Source organism: Papio anubis, unplaced genomic scaffold, assembly GCF_008728515.1.
Source record: "Papio anubis isolate 15944 unplaced genomic scaffold, Panubis1.0 scaffold238, whole genome shotgun sequence".
NCBI classification, from domain to species: Eukaryota; Metazoa; Chordata; class Mammalia; order Primates; family Cercopithecidae; genus Papio; species Papio anubis.
The window spans coordinates 65,533-85,889 of NW_022162438.1; the positions used below are offsets into that span (position 1 = coordinate 65,533).

The following is a 20,357-nucleotide window of genomic DNA, read 5'->3' on the forward strand; positions in this document are numbered from 1 at the left end:
GGTAAACAAGGCCTCCAAGTCTCGTTCTTCCCCAAACTGTAATAGGGAAAAACATTTGCTGAGCCAGCGAATTATGTTGCTGCTTTAAAAAAAAAGAAAAAGAAACAGAAAATGGTTTTTTTTTTCCTTTTGTTTTGCTTCCTTTTGCAGTGATGAGGTGCTAGCTTAGCCCACACTGTGTGACCTTTGTTAGAAAAGTCACCTGCTGTTACAAGTTACTCTGGTCTCCTGTTGTTACAGACTTACCTCGATTGTGTTCTACATGTATAATTTGAATTCATATGTGATTTCACAGGACCACTGCTCTTTTCTTTATAATTTAAGGAAATAGAAAAATAGACTTCCTATCTGAGGGATATCAGGCCTCATTTTATTGTCACAGAAGTCATACTTCCTAGAAGACCTATGCATCCCACAGGATTTTTTGAGAATCGAATATAAAATCTTTACAAATGTAAGTACCATAAAAATAAAAATTAATGGTAGTAGTTGGGCATGGAAAAAGTGTGGAAATTTCAAGGTGTACAAATGAAATAGATAATTCCTACTATTTCAGAAGGGGGTAAATTCTTTCCGGTAACGCTTGTAAGTTGGCATGCTCACTGTAGGTGAGGTAAGGAGCAGTGTCAAATGATGTCATTCCTAGATAGCAATGGTTTTCGAGTAAGCCCTGCTTTTGTCATCAATTAATTTTTTTCCAAATAATCCCCTACTACTGACTACTATATGCTGAATACTGTTGTACAAGGTGCAGGAAATACAAAGAGACTCAGATGTTATCCTTCCTTTCAAGAAACTTTATATCAAATTAGGAGGTTACCATTTGAAATCCAAGTTTTCTTTACTTGCCCTGAACAGTTGTTATTTGTCTTTTGGGGTCCCAGATCTCTTTGAGAATCCAGTTAAAATGCACTTATACATACTCATTTTTTTCAAAGAGTATCATTAAAAAATCTTTGTACAAAGCAGATATTCCTCCCTGTAGTTCATTTCCTTGACAAATTTAAATAGTCATATTGATCTATCTGCAACCAGAAAGCAGGTGTTTCACTATGTCCTCTTTTCATTACACGTGGGCTTAGCAGGAACCTCCTGACCCAAAAGAATTTCATCCAAGTGTTCAGTGGTTTCAAAAGAAAGTGCCAAGGATTATGTGTATTGAGACCAGTGTATGTCTAAAACCTCAGGTGGCAAAAGGAAAAGATGAGGAGCTTGTAATGTTTGAAAGGAATTAATTCTTAGAGGGCATGGTGTCTCATACCTATAATCTTAGCTACTCAGGAGGTTGAGATGGGATTACTTGCACTCAGGAGTTCAAGGATGCAATGAGCTATGATTGTGAAGCAGGATTTTTTGCTTCTTAGCTCAGCTAAAATCTATGTTCTTGTCTCACCACCAGAAAAAATTAGACATGCAGACACATTGGAAGGCAAGGAGAGTGGAATTTATTAAAAGAAAGCTCTCAGCAAAAATAAAAATAAAAATGGGAGGTTCCTGCCAACAGGCTTCCACCTCACAGATTGAATACCAGGCCACAACACAGCAGCTGAAGAGACTGCGCTCCTCCCCACTTCATAAGGTGAGTATTCCCAGTGGCTCCACCCCATTCTCCCAGTGCACAGGGGGGCCCCCAGTTGGTTGTGGGCATCTTTAGGCAAGCCCCCTGTACACAATGACCTGGGCGGCATTTGGCTCTCTCCTATTTCTATCAATTGCACCACTGAGCAAGACCACGTCTCTAAAAAAAGATAATAATAATAATAATAAAAAAGAAATGGGCCGGGAGCAGTGGCTCACACCTGTAATCCCAGTACTTTGGTAGCCCAAGGCAGGCAGATCACCTGAGGTCAGGAGTTCAAGAACAGCCTGGCCAACATGGTGAAATCCCGTCTCTACTAAAAATACAAAAATTAGCCAGGCATGATGGCAGGCGCCTGTAATCCCAGTTACTTGGGAGGCTGAGGCAGGAGAATCACTTGAACTGGGAAGCGGAGTTTGCAGTGAGCAGAGACGTCTTGCACCCAGCCTGATGCTGAAGAGAAACCCAGCATCAGAAAGAAAGAAAGAAAGAAAGAAAGAAAGAAAGAAAGAAAGAAAGAAAGAAAGAAAGAAAGAAAAGAAAGAAAGAAAGAAAGAAAGAGAGAGAGGGGAGGGGAGAGAGAGAGGAGGGAGGGGGAGAGAGAGAGAGAAAAAGAAGAAAAGAAAAAGAAAGAAAGAAAGAAAGAAGGAAGGAAGGGAGAGAAAAAGAAAGAAAGAAAGAAAAGAAAGGAAAGAAAGAAAGAGAAAGAAAGAAAGAAGGGAGGGAGGGGGGAGAGAGAGAGAAAAGAAAGAAAAAGAAAAGAAAGAAAGAAAGAAAAGAAAGGAAGGAAGGAAGGGAGAGAAAAAAAGAAAGAAAGAAAGAAAAAGAAAGGAAAGAAAGAAAGAGAAAGAAAGAAAGAAGGGAGGGAGGGGGGAGAGAGAGAGAAAAGAAAGAAAAAGAAAAGAAAGAAAGAAAGAAAAGAAAGAGAGAAAGAAAGAAAGAAAGAAAGAAAGAAAAAATTGATCCATTCCTTACAGTCTCTTCTGTGCTGAGCAACCTGGAACCAGTCAGCATTTTCAAGAAAGCAGAATTTCCAAACAAACATCAACTGGGTATTATACAAAATTTTATATTAAATCAAACAAATCAAATGAACATTCGTTGGCTGCTTATGTTAGGCACAATGCTAAATGTTAGGACTATAGAGATTTAAAAATAAAAACAAAAAAATGGTATTTCTTGTTTTCAGGGACCTCAAAATCTAATAGGGTAGAGAGACAAGTAAGCAGAAAAAGCAAAGTGTAAAGCTTGATCCCCTGTAGGATGAGTGTAAGCACAAGATTCTGTTGGAAACTTGGAAATGAAGACAGGAGCATTGAACCCAGCCTGGAGATAGGATCAGTATCAGGTTGGTGCACTTTCCAGCAAGTTCATCAGGCATTATCTTGGATTTTACATTCCACCTACAGAATACTCAGCAAACCTGACCACAGCACTGCCTAGACCAGGGGTGTCCAATCTTTTGGCTTCCCTAGACAACATTGAAAGAATTGTCTTGAGCCACACATAAAATACACTAACACTAACAATAGCTGATGAGCTACAAAAAAAATTTTTTAAAACACAGGTATAAATAAAGATGGTCATTCTCTATTTATTGTTCCACAGTGCTTTTAATTTAAGCATCATGGACATCTTTCCGGGTCATAGACATTCTTCTGTGTTAGTGTGTATAGACTTACCTCATTCTTTTTTAAATGCACATTATTTTATTCTATGAATGGTCTGTAATGTGTATACTCACTTACCCTTTCTACTTGCAGCACAGATTTTGTAAATAAGACATTCATTTTTATTTTACAGTTTTCTATGTTTATGTAACAGAAACATATAAATATTTAAACAAAGCAATCAAATTTAGGATATATACTTTCGCTGATCAGAGAATTAATGAAAAAATGGCAAAATATTTATTCTCTATGAAAAATGACTCAATCATCATTTAAGAGTTATCACTGTTAAAAAAAGCCGTGACCTTCTAGGGCATAACTTAGTCATGAATACATATTTGTGCAGGATTATCTAATGTTGTGACTCAGAAAAACATACCCAAAATGAAGGCCGCAGAAGCAGCCTCAGAACAGAAATTTTTCTCTGACCTTCTCCTACTCTACTATCTCTCAGTCCCATTCTCTCTCAAGGCTAGCCATAGAAACTAGAATCTTTCTCACTCGAGGTGGGTCATAGAAACTAAAACCCCTTTACCCAAAGCCAGCCATAAAATTTAAAAATTTTACTCTGACTGTCCCTCCACTATAACTGCACAAAAACTGGCCACTAAAAAATTAGATAACTAGATTTATCTTTTTTGATTATAGGTCACAAGACCCCCATTCCAGAGAGGGCCCTATGCCATATCCAAAAAAAGGAATACATGCTCAGAGAGACAAAGAAAAATCTAAACAGACAGACCTGAGTTTCCCCACTCAGTCTAGTAACATTAGATCATATTTTTTGTCCAATAATATTTCTACATGCTGTCCATACTTTGCTAAACCTAAACATAAAAATGGACAATTTCCCCTGTATTTTTGGGTCTTAATTTTAAAGGCTCCCATGTACACATTAATAAATGTATATTCCTTTTCTCCTATTAATATGCCTCTTGTCAGTGATTTTCAGCAAATCTTTGGAGGACAAAGGGGAAGTTTTCCCCCTTTCCCCTATACTGATCATTAAGGCACATATTCTAACCTTTACAAGAAACATAAAAACATATGTGCAGGTATATTTCTGTGTATGTGCATGTGTACGTGTGCATGCATGTGCATTGGAAACCTAGGCCCTGGAGCATGACTCCAGAGTGAGAGTAAACAGAAGACAAGCACGTGAACAAAGACTGGGAAGATATGCTCAGAATTAACAGTGGTTCTCCTTCAGAATAAACATGATTTTTAGTTCTTCTTTGTATTTTTCATGTGTTTTCTAGAAAGTCTAGAATAATAATAGCTATCATTTATTGGATGTTTACTATATACCAGTCATTTTAAGTATTTTATAGGTAATAAATAGCACATTTAATCATCACAATAGTCATTACCTTGTGAGAAAATAAGTACAAAGATGTTAAGTAACTTGATCTATATTCACAGCTAGAAGATAAAGGAGCTGGGATTCAAACCCAATGGTTTCGGAGCTTCAGAGTTTAACTGCAACAATAAACATGAATTTATTTTTCATCATAAATGTGGATATGTGTGTATGTACATACAAATATGTATATATATACACACACACATTTATATATGTATGTATATAAAGGCTAGACACATGCATACTGAGGCTTGGTACATTTGAATAAATGCATAACACCTTAAGTTGAATTCCATTCTCGTGGTTGCTGCAGAATAGTCATTATAACTATTCTTCAAAAGACCTCATTTGCTAGGCTTTTTCAACTGCACAAAGAAGAAACTTGAGTGAGGAGGACAAAGGCTCTACACAGCCTTTCCTACTACTTGCCTAGCAGCAGACTCAGGGCTGCTGAGTCTGCAAGCAATAGGAAAGACTTTGCAGATTCAGGTTGCTTTTTGGAGATTACAATTCTGATCGATTTCGGATGGGCATACTGTACAATTATGAAATGCAAATTTGAAGTCATTTTAGTCAAACTTTATCCAAAAAGCAATTTTGAAATCTCTCTCCTCAACAATCTTCTAACCTCTGTTTGAACACTACCAGGTCAGAAAGCCCACCACTCAAAATGTGGCCATGTTCTCTTGCTGAGCCCCACATATTCTAAGTAATGGTCTCCTTACACTAATCTGCCATCTCATGGTGCAAGCTCTGTACTAACGACACTGAAAAATATATAATCCAAAGCTGATGTGCTTCATCACTTTGCACAGCTCCTTCCGTTTTAATTCTACCTATTTTTGTGTGTTCCCACTCCACTTACCCTGTGAGATAACAAAGGTAAAGCTAATATTTGAAAGTAAACATGTTTTCATGGAAAACATCTGTTTGTTTGGTGCTCTCATAGTCTGGGGTCATCTTATCCTCTTAAATGTTACAGTGTTTAAGGGTTAAGAACTAGTGCTAAATAATGTGCCAATAATATTCCTAAAGTGCTGGGATGTACTGCCATAAAACAATCAAGAACCTAGGTATGTAATATTCCAAGATTCTAATTCCCCAACTCTAACTCCGAACCATCAGACCCTGGCTTCCAGCTCATATATCTTTGACTGCTGGACACATCTGGACTGCAGAACATCCTGGACCTAACCTTGGCTACTGCTTCTTAGGATGTTTTGCTTGATTTACCACACCCTGGGTTCTGGCTCTGCTCATATTTAACATCTCCTCATGCATTCTTGCCAATATTTGCCTATATATTGTCATTATTTCAATTTCAGGACCGACGCAGTTCATGTTCCTGAAGGCTTACCCAGGCAGATGGTATAAATCCAAATCACCTTCCCTCCTGACTTCCCTCCACTACTCAGGGTGGCTCCTTTATTTCAGCCTCAGGGCCTCTCTCACACATGATTAGCATCTAGGGTTCCAGCGTACATGCATGCACGTGTACACATATACACAAGCGCACACGCACACATGCACACACGCACTGCACCTTTGTTAACACTATCTTCCTGTCACAAATTGCCTTTCCCTCTACTCTCAGATTCAAATCCTAGCACAGAGTTAAAAGTTCAGGCTCTGGAAATCAGGTTGCCTGTGTTTGTATCCAGCTTTTCTACATATTAACTAGATGACATTGTGCAGGTTACTTAACTCTCAATGTCTAGGTTTCCTCATGCAAAATGAGAATAATAGTAGTACCTATCTGAGGTGGCACTGCTAAATGTCTATTTGATGTCCATTTCCTTCCTTCTTCACCAATATCCAACTCCATAGCTTTTTAGGCAGCTATGTTGTCAGATGAAAGAAAAACAAAAAGCCTTCATTTCTCAACCAGTTATGCCACTGGGTGTCCATGTGATATAGTTCTAACCAACGGGATGGAGTGGAAATCTGAAGTCTGCTAGAAAGTCTTAGGAAAGTGTTTCTTTCCATTTATTTGCACTTGTTGCTTTTGTTGTCTTTCTACTGGGATGCCAGTGCAATGCCTTAAGTGGACCACTCATTTTATAACCATGGGGCTAAAAAACACCCACGGAGCATGATGCAGCTGAAGGTTAGAGGAAGCTGGAAACTTGATGATTTCTCAAGCATTTGTATCAGCCCCAGACTGCCTACTCCTGAACCTTACTATGCGAGGTAGGATGAGCCTTTACTTCATTATGCCACTGTGGTTATGATATGGACAAGAGGCAGGGAAATACTGGTTAAAAGAGAGTGTTTCCCTGGCAAAGGCCCCATCCTCTAGCCTGGAAACCTACAGCCCTAAATAGGAACAGGCATTCCTGTTTTCGTGCCAAATGTTGCCTTTTCCAAGAACACCCTGGCCTGCCACACCCCCACCCTGTACCCATAAAAACTCCAAACCTCAGGCTCCATGAGCAGAAGAGCAGCAAAGCAGTGTGGCAGAGAAGGAGAGAGGAGAAAGAGTGTCTGAACATCGAGGAGTTCAGCTGGGGACTGTCAAGAGAGATCATTCATGGGATGGCCAAACTCCAGGGGAAGATTATTTTCTCACTCCATCCTCTTTCCAGCTTCCCATCCATCCTGCTGAGAGCCACCTCCATCATTCAATAAAATCTCTGTATTCACCCTCCTTCAAGTCTGTAGGACCTGATTCTTCCTGGATGCCAGACAAAGACCTGGGTACCAAGACGACAGGATGTGAAAGGCTGTCACCATGACTCTTCACTGAGCTGGTTTAACACTTAGCCATCCACGGACAGTAACTGCTAAAAGAGCATTAATTGTAACACACCCCTAGATGCCACCATGGGGCTAGAGCCCAAAAGCACTCATCCCATCTCCTGCACCTGCCTGTCTGCGTGCTTCCCCTCCCTTAAGGGGTTTGAGTGTGCAGTGGCCAAGCGAACAAGCCACACCTCTGTTGCAAGTCCCATAAGAGGGTGAAGGAACTCTCTCATTTCAGTTAGGTTTCTGTTACTTAACAGTGTGTAAGTGACTGTGAGGGTTGAAACACACATCAATGACCAGCAGAATGCCTGAATAATAAGTGCTTATAAGAGTGTTAGCTAGAGACTGGGCATGGTGGCTCATGCCTATAATCCCAGCACTTTGGTAGCCCAAGGTGGGCAGATTGCTTGAACCCAGGAGTTCAAGAACAGGCTGCACCAACATGGCAAATCCCTATCTCTAAAATGTGGGTATATATATGTATATATACACACACACACATACACACACACACACACACATATGTATATATAAAGATTGTTAGCTGGCATTGTTATTTCAGACCTCAACTCAGTGGCTTCAAAGCCCCTTCTGTGAGATCTCCCTTCTTGATATGGCACTTAAAATTTGCAGTACTCATTGGGCACATATCTTAAGTCCAATTCTCTTCTACTACTATGTGGCTTTTGTATTGTTGTTGTTAAACTTGTATTTCCTGAGATTTCCCACAATGCTTATCTGAATTCTATGCATATAGGTGCTACTCAGTAAATAAAATATGTATTCAGGAACTTTGAAACTGCTTCGGAAACATTTGAAAGCTTGTATTCTCACATTTCTTGTTTTACTTTATGGCAAGAGTCTTTAAAACTAATAAATTCTCTAGCTGAATTAAACACCTGATTGTTTTTTATGGAACTATCTAGGTAATGAACTTCTACTTCCTTTTCTTAGCTTTTGATTACTGTAGAATTGACACTTTATCAAATGGTAGATTTTGAAAAGCTATTCATTCATACATTTTAATAGAATCATTAGTTATATATACAAACTTTCTTATGCATCAAATAATACAATGTTTTAATAAGCTATTCTTACCCCAGGAACTGGACTATAAATAGACCTAAAGCTGCGAGAGAAAATGCACTGTCTGTAGTGACTTCTTCACTTGCATAACTTGGACTACATGGCCCCTGAAGAACAACAGGTCCCCACCCTGGGAAGATGCGGGAATAGGGTGGTCCAGGAAATCCTTCCCTCCCTGGATCTTTCACAGCATTGTTTTAACATATTCCTCTACTATTTGTGTATTTTTAAACCATCCTTCCAGGCTACGAACTGTTAAGGGCCAAGAGTGTGTTTTACTCAGTTTTGTATACTCTACAGCTACCATCACAATACTTGCCACAAAAAAAGGTCCGCAGAAAACATTTATTATGTTTCATTAAGCTAAATTAAGCTGAAATTGGCCAGGAACAAGAAGTGGAAACTTATTTGCATCACAGTCAAGGGAAAAACATGTTTCAAAGCGTTAGAGACCTGTTTTCTATCTCCATTTGATGGCTATGTGAAAAGTTCTTTTTTTTAATAGATCTGCTCTCCCAAATAATATTTTCTTCCTCCTGTTTCCCAGAAGTTGTATAAAAAGATGTATGGCAAAAATCCTAGGGAATCCCAGCAGCAGAAGACATGTTGTTTGTAGTGTCTGGGTCACTGTCCTTAGGGTGTGTTTTTCTTAACTGAACAAGTAGTTCTTGAATATCTAAGCGTTGGCATTGCTCTAAACACTTGAAAATGCATCCCTATCCTTACAGAACTTATAGTTTAATGTTAGAATAAATGTCAGTGAGTGTTAAAGTAGCAAAGAATGGAAAAATAGAGAAGTCACCCAGTTCATAGAAGTTGGCAAAAGCTTTCCTGGAGAGGTAAAAATTAGCAGCAATCATAAAGAAGTGTAAAACTTAATCAGGTGGAATTGGAGGCAGATGTAAGAGGATGTGCAAGGACATGGTAGAAGGGAGAAGGACAGACTGAAGGAACTGAGCAAAGCTTATGTAGCTGGAGCCAAAGGTAAGCAATGAAATAGGAAACATGCACAGAGACTACACCATGCCAGGCCATGTAGACTTTGTGGGAGTCTGTGTGTAACATAATCAGATTTGTACTTTAAAAGATTCCTTTGGTGCATGGTGAGGAATGCATTGAAAGGCAGCAAAGCAGCAGTGTGTATCACAGATAGTCCAGAAAACCTTAAAATGCCAATTTCTGCCTTTTCAACCATCAGCTTTCTTCTTACAGATACCCAGTACAGATACTTTTTTTTTTAACTTTGAAGTTCAGGGGTACAAGTGCACGTTTGTTACACAGGTAAACTTGTGTCATAGAGGTTTGTTGTACAGAGACTATTTCATCACCCATGTATTAAGCCTAGTCCATTAGTTATTTTTCCTGATCCTCTCCTTCCTCCCACCCTCCACCCTCCAATAAGCCTCTATGTGTCCACGTGTTCTCATCATTTAGCTCCCACTTGTAAGTGGGAACATGCAGTATATGTTTTTCTGTTTCTGTGTTAGTTTACCAAAAATAACGGCCTCCAGCTCCATCCATGTTCCTGCAAGGAACATGATCTCATTGTTTTTTATGGCTGTATAGTATTCCATGGTATATATGCACCACATTTTCTTTATCCATCTATCGTTGATGGGCATTTAGGTTGATTTTATGTCTTTATAAAAGAAGCCTAGTGGGGCCATTTATGCACTGAGTCAGAATAGTTTGGGGTCAGACTCAATTTTAAAGTGTTGCTTTAAAATTGTTGCCCTATTCAATATTTAGGAAGACTCAAAATTCATGCCTTACCATCTTGGTGACCACAATTGTATATTATGCTTGGTTTTGTGTCCTGAGAAAAGGAAGCCAATTTTTTTCCCTTAAAGTAATGCAATCAGGGTCTCAACAAACAGTAAGGAGTGACTGATATGAGGAAAGAGTCAAGAGTCTTATGAGGATTGTGTTTGTGTATGTTTAAGTTCAGGAATTTGTGAGTTGGCATGACAGCCTAGGGGAAAAAAGCTTCATGATCGTCTTTCTGCCAGAAGCAGCTTTCAGCAGGCTCCCATCTTCCTGGGCTTCCACTGGCGGTGCCAAGACACAGCCCCTCAGGCCTGGGGCCAGGTAATCATAAGACTTCAGTCAAATCTTATTTGCATTTTCTCTGAGAAAAGCCTGAGGTTTCTTTTCTTGATCTTAGTCCAAGGGTAAGGTTTTCTGGAAAGTTTGAAAAGAAATTTATGCCTAGCAGTTGGAGGCCTATAGAAAGGGAAAATAATATGTTCTTATACGGCTATTTTTATTTTTTTGGCTGGAGAAAGCTCCAGGAAGCAGCCTTGAAATCCATTTCTTTGGCATACCTGAGCCCTTGCAGGATGCACATCGGCTATTTCATACTCACACAAAGAACGTTACTTAGTACAATACTGACACCAGGAAAGCTGAATCTATATAAGATAGTAAAAGGTGCTAAGCAATAAAACTGGCTATATTCCTTCATTTATTTATTCATTTATTTCTAAATAAATGAGCATTGATTAAGCAGCCACACTGTGCTAGATAATGGGAATTACAGTGTCATTGATTTCACTAGGGTGTCACCAGGATAAATATCTTGTGAGCTCAGAGATCGAGATCCCTGAAAATAAGGGCCAAAGTGCAGACCTTAGCTCAAGCCATCAGGTTAGATTTGGCTTAGACTAAGTTCTCACAGTATTTTGGAGAAATAGATCTTCCCAGGGTCCAGGCAGTCTCCCCATCCTGGTAATGCCTAGGGCATGGGGATATCTGACCTCTACTGCTGAAATGGGCCGAATAGTCTCATAGACTTGTTTTTGGATAAACATAGAAATTGACCGTTCTTCTGTTTTTGTTTTGTTTTGTTTTGTTTTTTGTTTTTGTTTTTTGAGATGGAGTTTCACTCTTGTTGCCCAGGCTGGAGTTCAATGGCACAATCTCGGCTCACCGCAAACTCCGCCTCCCAGATTCAAGTGATTCTCCTGCCACAGCCTCTTGAGTAGCTGGGATTACAGGCACGTGCCACCACACCTGGCTAATTTTGTATTTTTAGTAGAGACTGGGTTTCTCCATGTTGGTCAGGCTGGTCTCAAACTCCTGACCTCAAGTGATCCTCCTGCCTTGGCCTCCCAAAGTGCTGAGATTACAGGGGTGAGCCACTGCGCCCAGCCCCTTCTGCTGTTAAAGCTTGAAACTTGTATTTGTTTTATCTGAGCTCCTTCCTCAGGAAAGAACCCTCAGGCCTCTCAAAAAACAAAAAAGAGTAGTTCCTGTTTTCTTACACATTGTTACATTTCTCTCTTGTTATATAAACCCCTAGTTGTAGTCAGTTAGGGAGATGGATTTGAGGCTGAGCTTTCATCTCCTCAGCTACAACACTCAGTTAAAGCCTTCTTTCTAGACAATAATCGTCATCTCAGTGGTTGACTTTCTGTGTCCCAAGCAGCAGGACCTAGCCCAAACCCCTGGTTTTTTGGTAACAGTGCCACTTTCTGACTTGCTATCTGAGCTCCTGGAGTCAGCTCTCAAGATGCAGACTATGTTTGTCCCAGAAGTCTTGCTGTGAGTTTACATGCCTACGGAGTCCCATTAATGGGCCTAGTGCCAGCTACCTACGTACCAGAGGCTCTAAACCCCAATAAAAATGTACATGTGTTTGTGTCTACCGATCTACTTCCCTCCCTACCTACCTAACTGCCTGTCTCCCTCATATCATATCACTATGACAATAGGAAAAACTGAAGCTGTGATCGTATTTGGAGAAGAGAATCTGGATAATAGCATGGAGGGAGACCTTGCCCTATGTGTCTTTGGTCTTTTTTGTATTCCTTAAGAGCACCTCTCCTTCTAGCTTCGGCTCATTTACTCCCTTTGCAGCAAATTGTCTCAAGTTTCTGTCTTCATGACTCCTTTCTACGTCTTCCTTTGTTTAAGTTGCCAATGGCTTTTATGTTACCAAGCCCAATTATAAGTTTTCTGTCTTCTTATGATTACTTATTAGTATCTGACTCAACAAACTCTTAGTTTTTCTTGACCAGTGTCTTCATTTAGCTTCTGGGACACTATACTTGAATGGTTTTATTTTCTCACCTCTCATTGTTCCTTCTCAGTCTCTCTTGTTAGCTCTTCTTCTTTTGTTTGACATCTGTATTTTGGATTGTCCAAGGGATCAGTCTTGGGTTCTCGTCTCTATCTACACATGCTGTATACATGGCTTTATTCATATTTATGGCTTAACAACACCGATGTATTAGTGATAGCAAGTTTGTATCTCTAGTGCTACCTCACTTCTGCCGACTCACCGTCTCCAGATGGATGTCCAGAGGCATCTCAAACATAACATATCCAGATCAGGACTTAAGACTTCTTGTGGTGACTCAAAATCTGATTTTCTCCCAGTGTTCCCCCATCTTGGTACTATATCTACCCAATTGCACAGATCTCAAACCTAGGAGTTAGCTTTGATTTCTCCTTTGTCTCATTTCATGGTCAATCTTTCAGCAAGTTCTATAGACTCTATCTCCAAAACATGTCACAAAGACATTTATTTCTTCTCACATCTACTACTCCGGTCCAAACACTAATATTCTGTCTTCAAGGAAACTGCTGTAGCCTCTGAACTGGTCTCCGTCTTCAATCTTGCTCCACTACAATCTATTCTTCACATGAGAGTCCAGGTGGATTTTTTAAGTCAGTGGTTATTAATTGAGACAATTTTGCCCCCAAAGAGACATTTGGAAAGGTCTCGACACATTTTTGGTTATTACAACTCAGAGAAATACATGCCACTGGGTAGAGACCAGGGATGCTGCACAGGACAGCATCCCACAACAAAGAATTATCTGGCTAAGAATGTCAATAATGCCAAGTTGGAGAAACGTTCAAAATCTCATTCCCTGACTTCTCCTTGCACTTGGAGCAACTCTTTATATTGTTTTACAAAGTACTAGTAATCTGGCCTGTATCTGTCTGTATTTCCGACTTCATCTTTTACTATTCTCCTCTTTACAATTCGATCCAGCCACGTTGATTTTCCTGTTTTCGAACATACCCAGCTCATTCTTCCCTTAAGGTCTTTGTGCCAGTTGCATCCTTTGTCTGGAATATTTTTCTCTTTACTCCTCAAATGGTTATTGCTACTTATAATAATAGTTAACATTTATATAGTGTTTACAAAATGCCAAGAATCCAAATTTTCTAAGCACTCTACACATACTAACTTGTACATGCAACCCTACGAGCAGTTACACTGCCAGAAACTAAGGAACAGGGTTTAAATAATACGGCTGGGGTCACATGGCTAGTAAATGAGAGAAGTAGCTCCAAAGTCCCAGCTCTTAACCACTGCATGGTACTGTAAGGCAGACTTCAGCTTAAGTCATCTCCTCAAAGAGACCTTCCTTTACTCACCTCTAAATTTGTCATCCAGGCCAGGCGTGGTGGCTCACGCCTAAAATCCCAGCACTTTGGGAGGCTGAAGTGCACGGATCACCTGAGGTCAGGAGTTCAAAACCAGACTGGCCAACAAGGTGAAACCTCATCTCTACTAAAAGTAAAAAACTTAGCCGGGCATGGTGGCACACGCCTGTAGTCCCAGCTGCTCAGGAGGCTGAGGCAGGAGAATCGCTTGAACCCAAGAGGCGGTTGCAGTCAGCCGAGATTGTGCCATTGCCCTCCAGCCTGGGCAACAGAGTGAGACTTCATCTCAAATAAATAAATAAATAAATAAATAAATAAATAAATTTGTCATCCAGTTATTCTGTCACCTCATCTTACTTCAATCCATGGCACAGCTCAGACCATAATTGGATTTTCTGGGTTCTTATTTATGTGTGTGTTTATCACATGTCTCTTCCAGTTAAAATCAGGAATCATGGCTATCTTATTTATTCTGTATTCTCCATATATAAGAAAGTACCTGGCACATAGCAGACATTCAAAGAATATTTTTGAATGAATGTTACTAAATTGTATTGTTAGAGAAGGCAATATAGCAAATTTATTAAAACCACATATTTTGGGGCCAAATCTTTGAATCTCACCTCTACCACATCATTTTATGTGATCTTTGGCAAAATGACCTAACCTTGTTAAGTCTCCATTTCTACATCTTGAAAATGGAGGTAGTAACTATCTCAGAAGGTTGACATAAGAATTAGATAATGCTTATAAAGCTTTCAGATTTACCTGTTTAGTATGTGTTAGCTATTAATATTAGAGAAAATAAAAAAGACCTGATGACAGCCTAACTATACTCCTCCAAATTTACTTCTTCTTTTTTTTTTTTTTTTTTTTTTGCCTAAAGGCCTACACTCATTTATCTATTAGTGCCACAACAAGTGTCAGAGCCAGATCTTCAACATCCAGTTCTAATACTTCTGATCCTTGAGTAAGAGTTGCTAACTACCTATATTAATGGACTAGTATATGCTTAATTAGACATACTCCTGTCAGCTTTGAATTAACAACTAGAATTAATATTTCAGTAATTTGATGTTTCAAGAATAACCTTTTCTTTTATTAACCCTAAAAATTACTTCAACCTAAATTAAGTTCATGCAGTAGTATTCTACAAAATCAAAGTTTTCCCATTATGGTTTCTGAAGAGACTTTAATAAGAGTTGGCCAGTTTCAAACCAGATATTCTTTATAGTGACATAGTGGGAGAAATCCTATTTGAGGATAATGGGTCAATAAGAAACCCAGAATTATAGTATGGCCTACGGAGTAAAGAAAGCTAAAATTCCAGGGCAATCACTCAAAATAATAATGGAAGAATCCAAACAGTAACCAAAACACCATGGTACTAATACAAAAACAGACACATAGACCAATGGAACAGAATAGAGAGCCCAGAAATAAGGCTGCACACCTACAACCATCTGATCTTCAGCAAAGCTGACAAAAGCAATGAGGAAAGGACTCCCTATTCAATAAATGTGCCGGGATAACTGGCTGGGCATATGCAGAAGATAGAAACTGGACCTCTTCCTTACACCATATACAAAAATCAACTTAAGATGGATTACATACTTAAATGTAAAACCCAAAACTATAAAAACCTTGGATGAGAACTAGGCAATATCATTCTGGAAATAGAAACGGGTAAAGATTCCATGACAAAGGCATCAAAAGCAATTGCAACAAAAATAAAAAATTGACGAATGGGATCTAATTAAACTTAAGAGCTTTTGCACAGCAAAAGAAACTATCAACAAAGTGTTTACAACCTACAGAATGGGAGAAAATATTTGCAAATTATGCGTCTGACAAAGGTCGAATATCTAGCCTCTGTAAGTAACTTAAACAAATTTACAAGAAAAAAATAGTGGGCAAAGGACACGAATAGACACTTTTCAAAAGAAGACATACATGCCACCAAAAAGCATACAAAAAAGGCTCAATATCATTGATAATTGTGGGATCTGGCCAGCAGCCCACAATGCAATGGGGCTCTTTCTTTGTTCCCAGGTGGATTGGCAGGTCAAGAAATAAAAGACACACACAAGATAATGAAAGCTGGGTCCGGGGAGTCACTGCCTTCTAGTCCTGCGATGCTGCCAATGCACTGGATATACCAGCATTTATTATTAAGTTTAGTGAGGGCAGGGGTAGGTTAGTGAGGGATTTAGGATCATTTGATTATGAGGTGAGATGGTCATATGGGGATGAAGTAATTCTTTAACATAACATCGGTATGCAGAAGTACAGTATATACAGAGATAAGAATTTACAATATAGTGTGTGCATCAGCAATTTCTAACAGAGCCTTAAAACAGAAACACAGTCTTTCCATAACCTGTGATTAGCAAGATGTTAATCAGCAGTAACAGTTGCAGCAAAGGCTGGTTACAAACAATCAATAGAAACAGGACATAAAGCTAGACAACTGTTAGACCAGAAATTCTCAGATGGGAGTATGCCTTAACCCTAAAGAGGCCTTGAAGAGCCATGGCAAGATAAGGGCGTTTATAGCCCTATCTTATCCATATGAACAGGCGCCCCTCATGCATCCATTTATAGGCTCTCCAAAAGGGTCACATTCCATTCCCAGAGTTATGAACATCTGCTTTCCTGGGATAGGAATCTTGGTGACGTGAAACCTCCCTGACTGCACATCCGTTTATAGGCTCTCTGCAGGGGGAAGCACATCATGCACTGTTGGCTCATTCTGGTAGCCCAACCTGGCATTGTCTTTACACAATCCTGCATGCAATTTTGTAGTTACAATAATCAGGGACATTTCATCTTTTATTCTGTGGCAATAGTTTCAGGGGGTCTCCCTACAATTGACCATTAGAGAAATACAAATCAAAACCACAATGAGTTACCATCTCACACCAGTCAGAACATCTATTATTAAAATGTCAAAAAATAACAGAGGCCAGCAAGGTTGCAAAGAAAAGGGAACCCTTATACACTATTAGTGGGAGCATAAGTTAATTCAACCATTGTGGAAAGAAGTGTGGTGATTCCTCAAAGAACTAAATACAGAACTACCATTGGACCCAGACATTTTGTTACTAGGTATACACTCAAAGAATATAAATCGTTCTATCATAAAGACACATGCACATGAATGTTCATTGCAGCACTATTCACAATAGCAAAGACATGAAATCAACCTAAATGCCTATCAATGACAGATTGGATAAAGAGAATGTAGTACATATACCCCATGGAATACTATGTAGCCATAAAAAAGAACAAGATTATGTCTTTTGCGGGAACATGGATGGAGCTAGAGGCCATTATCCTTAGCAAACTAATGCAGGAACAGAAAACAAAATACTGTATATTGTCACTTGTAAGTGGAAGAGAACACATGAACATATAGAGGAGAACAGCAGACATTGGAGCCTACCGGGGGTGGGGGGAGGGGGAGGCTCAGAAAAAAATAACTAGTGGGTACTAGGCTTAGTACCTGAATGATGAAATAATTTGTACAACAAACCTCTGTGACACAAGTTTACCTATATAACAAACCTGTACGTGTACCCTGAACCTAAAATACAAGTTTTCTTAAAAAAAAAAAGCCCAATCAATGGAATGAAAATAAAAATAAAAGAGCAGCAGGAGCAAATGTTTGAATCTTTCTGAGACCTTTTAAAATTAAAGTAATAGTTACACAATCAACTTTTGGGTTTATATCCAGTCCAGAGTTGAGGCTCTAGGAACCATGTTCCAGGGGATTATAGCTGACTTCCTGGAAAAAAAAAAAAAAAAAAAAAAAAAAACATAGTATTAAGTGCAGCAAGAAGAAAAGCAGATTGAAAGTGGGACTGTGGAAGGCTGGTTCTAAGAATACCCCCAATGATTCCTTCCTCCTGATATCCATGTCCTTGTGTAATCACTTCTTGTTGAGAGTAGGTGGGACATAGTGACTCATTTCTAAGGAATAAAATATAGCAAAATAATGAGCTGTCACTTCCCAGACTCTAATTTCCATCCTTCTTCCCTCTTCCATTTTCTCTCTGGCTCTGAGCAAAGCCAGCTGCTAGACTGTGAGCTTCCCTATGGAGAAGTACATGTGACAAAGAACTGAGGGAAGCCTTCAATGCAATAGCCAGGAAAGAAACGAATTATGTCAACAACTACATGAATGAGCTTGGAACAAGAACCTGCCTCCACTGAACCTTCAAATGAGATTGCAGCCCCGGCTGCCATTTTGACTGCAGCTTTATGAGAGACTTTGAGGGAGATATATTTCAGCTAAGCTGCTTCCAGATTCCTGATCCAGAAACTGTAAGATAATAAATGTTTATTGTTTTAAGTGGCTAAGTTCTGAGACCATTTATTAGACAGTAATAGATTATTAATACAGAAACTGTGTCAAAAGTAAGAACTCCATTAATTCATTCATTTGTTCACCTAACACTTATTTTTTGAGCATTGGTGAGATAAAACCATCCCAAGGACAAAAACAGTTATCTGTCTTTGAAAAGTTTCATTTTATAGAAGGCCACAAACATCTAGAAAGGATAGAAGTATTGAAGGCCTAGTCAGGGAAGGCATTCCAGAGAAGGTAAACTGAGCTCTTGGCCAGACCTCGTTGGATAGATAGTATTCAACAGGCAGGTAGAATGGGGACAAAACAAGTGAAGAAGTGAAAGAATGGTGGCAGACAGGAAACAGATCTAGAATCTGAGACTCTACAGGTTAGTGAAAAGTATGAGGGGAAAAAACACGAAGAGAAAGAGCAAGGCTCATTTAAACTTTCCTTTCTGGACAATCATCACCAGCATCAGGGACTCTGTGGAAAAAAAGACCATCCTCTGCTGACCCTAATATTCTACATACAACTTGTTAATTCTGTCACAGATGAGAATGCAGAGGACATAATTTCTTCATTTGGTTTATTGTACCATTTCTGATGAGACCATTGTTATACTACTATATTGTTCCTAAGCTTGAATGAACTGTTTATCACTAAAAATGAGGGAGAAACAAAACAAACAAAAAAAAATTTTTCAGATGCAACGTCTCGAGGATTTATATCTTATCAGCTAGACTCTAGAAATTTAGCTAAAATGTTGCATGTGTGTCATGAAATGTAGGAAGAGAGATATTTTTAAGCCACAAATGCAAAACACCATTGGAAAAGATGACAGAATGATGATTGTCATAGAGTTTTGAATTCCAGATATACAACAAGTGCACATCTATGTTATTGGCATTAGGCCTTTCCATGGCTCTTTCTGGAGTGTTTGGAAAAAATCTTATAAGCTTTACTCTGAAACTATTCTTTATTTCAGAAGTGAAGCGTTTGAAGAGAAGCTATAGGATCCTCTCAAGCGTCAAGCATCTGTTAATGTTGTTTTTATCACTGGCATCAATTTTTAATGTCTTGAGTTATTTAAGTTAGACATTTCAATGATTAACATTGTTATGGAGGCTGAATTGTGTCCCCTCTAAAATTCATATGTTGATATTTTATCCCTTATACTCATAACATGATGGTATTTGGAAATAGGGACTTGAAAGAAGTAATTAAGGTAAAATGAGGTTATATGAGTGGGCATTTATCCAATGTAAGTGGTTTCCTTATAAGGAGACTAGGACATAAACATGCACAGAGGATCATGTGAAGAGAGAAGATGGTCATCTACACACCAAGTTGAACAATCTTCATTAGAAACCAACCCTACAAACAACTTGATCTTGAACTTCTAGCTTTCAGACCTGTGAGAAAATAAATTGCTGTTGTTTAAATTACCCAATCTGTGGTATTTTATGGCAGCTCCAGCAGACTAATTCAGCAGTCTTTATAGTTTCACAAACAGAATAAACAGAAAAAAAAAGAATTCACTCAAATTTGTTATCATCTAACAGTAAATATATTCAACTCATCTATACACAGTTTCACATAATTTTCTCACTTAAAAAAAACTTCTGTTAACAAAAGACATTCATTGGAGATGCATTTTAAAATATACATAATTTAAATTTAAAAATTAAAGAGTCATTATCCTTAACCAGTTAATATTACAGCTTATGCCAGTGGTTTTTCTTTACAAACACATATACTAATGGTTCAAAATATCCTAATGCATCATGGATATTTTTTACATATTGTCAATGTGACTTTGGGCAGATTGGTTAACCTCCATACACCTCAGTTTTGTCATCAGTAAAATGAGGATAATAAGAACTCTTCAGGTTTTTGTTAATGATTTATATTAAAGTGCTATATACAAGGCACTTAATACAGTGCCTGGCACCTAGTAAGCAAAAAATAAATGGTCTGTATATATTTGCATGTCCTGCATTTTACCAAAAGATGGTCATTCTGCATGTTATTTTCCAATCTGCTTTTTTTCATATTCTATATAGCTATTACTAGTTATTTGTTACATTATGATTCTGGGCATAAAAGTGACCTACACATAAGAATGTCCTTTCCTGGTCTCATGGAGTTTTTGTTTGAACAGCC

The 20,357-nt window shown here is 38.7% G+C and overlaps 1 long non-coding RNA gene across 2 annotated transcripts; it reads left to right on the plus strand.

The window, feature by feature from the left end:
• The first annotated feature begins 13 nt into the window (after positions 1-13).
• LOC108586273 lies at positions 14-7,798 on the plus strand. Of its 2 annotated transcripts, none has more exons than XR_001903350.3 (3): positions 14-454; positions 1,400-1,579; positions 2,769-7,798. It is a non-coding gene; the product is annotated as an uncharacterized LOC108586273 (long non-coding RNA). The 2 variants fall into 2 exon arrangements; XR_001903351.3 differs by having other exon boundaries at positions 5,938-7,796.
• The last annotated feature ends 12,559 nt before the right edge of the window (positions 7,799-20,357 follow it).